Source organism: Ailuropoda melanoleuca, chromosome 4 (assembly GCF_002007445.2).
Source record: "Ailuropoda melanoleuca isolate Jingjing chromosome 4, ASM200744v2, whole genome shotgun sequence".
Classification (NCBI taxonomy): Eukaryota; Metazoa; Chordata; class Mammalia; order Carnivora; family Ursidae; genus Ailuropoda; species Ailuropoda melanoleuca.
The window spans coordinates 103,098,575-103,101,084 of record NC_048221.1 but is presented as its reverse complement, the minus strand read 5'-3'; positions in this window follow the sequence as shown (position 1 = coordinate 103,101,084).

Here is a 2,510-nt window from a genome sequence, read left to right as displayed (position 1 = left end):
GCGCCCCGAGGATGTTACATTTGATACAGGACTTAAAGCTAGGGTAAGATTAAAAATGGAAATGTGTTTGGTGGTTTTGTTACTGTCAGGGAAATGGTATCATTCTATCAAAAATAAATTAGTTAAGCAAGTCCGCAGAGATGGAAAAATATTAAGCTCTTAGAAAATATAATTAACACAACGTTCCTAGGACAAAATAAAGTAAAACAAGTTTTGAATGTAAGACTGAATTAAAATCACTATCACATGATTTTGTTCAAGGTATTTAGCATTTCAGTTGATGTACTGATTTGTGTGCTTAATAAAAATATTTAAGGGACATCCACTTATGTGGTAAAGTGCCTAAACAAAATGAGAATATGTACACATTTCTAACTAGTTATCTAATTTGTTTATTGTAAACATTTAAAAATCTGTTATTGGGTATAACTTACATACAATAAAATTCATCAATTTGCAGTTTGATGAATTCTTGGAAATCTATAGTGTGTAACCACCACCACAATGATAAAGGGTATTACCACAAATTTTTCTCCTGTCCCTTTGCAATACAGCCTATCCCTCGACCTAAGTCCCCTGCAACATCTGATTTGTTTTCTGTCGCTATAGTCATGCCCTTTCAAAAATTTTATATAAATGAATTTACACAGCATATGTTGTTTTGTTTCAGGCTTCTTTCATTTGTCATAATTCTTTTGAAAAATTTGTTTCATGTTCCTAGTATATCAGCTGTCTTTTCCCCTTTTTTATTGCTGCGTAGCATTCCATTGTACAGATGTACCTAAAGGCATCCTTTCACAAGATGATGGCTATTTTGGTTGTTTCAAGTTTTCTAGATATTATGAATTAAAACTGCTATCACCTGGTAGTGTAACATTTTGTGTGACCCATATATTTTCATTTGCTGAATCATTTGCTAACTGTATATTTAAAATTTATAAGAAACAGGTAACTTTTTTTTTCCAGAATGGTCCAAGTACATCAGCAAATTACATAAAGCTGAGAAGTATATAGATGAAAGATGAAAGCTACATATTCAAGTGGGATTACAAATCTCAAGCACAAAAGATACAAACCACATCTAGTCACATCATAGTAAACTTCTGCAAAGCCACAAAACAAAGGGAAACTCATAAAAACATACAGAGAAAGACTAATAAAAAAAATAACTTGACAGGCAGATAGAGAAACAAAGAAAGCCAGAAATCAATGGAGTGGAATATTCAAATGCTTTAAAGAAAATAACTAGCAGTCCAAAATTCTAAAGCCAGAGGAGATACTTTTCAAAATAAACGTAAATTGATGGAGTTTTACAGACAAAACAGTTAGAGAATACGTCAGTAGGGGGCCCACAGGGAAGCACCTTGTGCTACCAGAGAAAGGAAACTTTAAAAAGAATAAATATGTGGGCAAATCCAAATGAATGTTGAATATAAAATAATAATATTAACATGTGATTTGAAAATATATTCCTAATTGAAACCCATAACTCGCATAACATGTAAATCAGAGATAAAGCAGTAAGTGAAGTTAAAAACCTCTAAGGTCCTGGCATTTCCATCAGGAATTAACACTGATCGTTTCTAATAGTTGTTGAAAATGTGAAGGTTCAATTTGTAATCTTAACCAATAAAATTAAATTAAATTAAGGTATAACTAACAAAACGATAGAGAATGGGAAGATAAAATAGCAGTGCAAAACAATTAAGAAAGAAGAGACTAATGAGCCATGTAAGATAAATAAAGCAAAGAGTGATGTAGACATAAACCAGTTTTTATTAGTGATAATTAAGTTAAATCTAAATGTACCTAATGATCTATAAAAAGGCAAAGTTTGTCATAACTGATTGGCAATGAAAAAGTGTTATAACTGATTGATTAAAAAAAAAAAAAAGCTACTGTGGCTTTGTATAGTGTTAGCCCTGACAACTGTTGTTTTCTGTTGTCTTTTTTGTAATTCAAGTGCTTGACTGAAGCTCAGATTGCCAAGACTTAACAATTCAAAGAGGCATCCACTTCAAAGATACCTGTTTTGAAAACACATTGTCAGCCACAGGGCTGTAGAGGAAGCCAGGCTGCCTCCCTACACATAGGCTCTTTTGTTTTAGAGATCTGGGTTGATTTGGACAATCATTGGGCCAATTGTTTTTTCCCTTCCTATGCTTTAAATTACTATTTTTATGTTTTAAATTCACCAAAAAGAGGGAGTCCACAAAACCATAGATTTCCCACTCTCAACCCCAATAAAAGCAGAACCCCAAGGCCCAAGTGTGCTCTCTCTCTAGCTGAAACCTAGCTGTGTGGCCCGAGGTGTGATGTGTAATTTCCAGACCTGTAATTAATAAACTTTTTTTTTTCTCTTCTTCAAAGTTCCCTGGTGGTTACTGCTGAATGGTGTCTTATCACCATAATAAGAACCACAGGGGCTGGTCCCACCACAACACTGGATGTGCATAGTCTGACATGGGTACAAAACACTATGATGATATCAAATAAAGTAGACTTTTAGG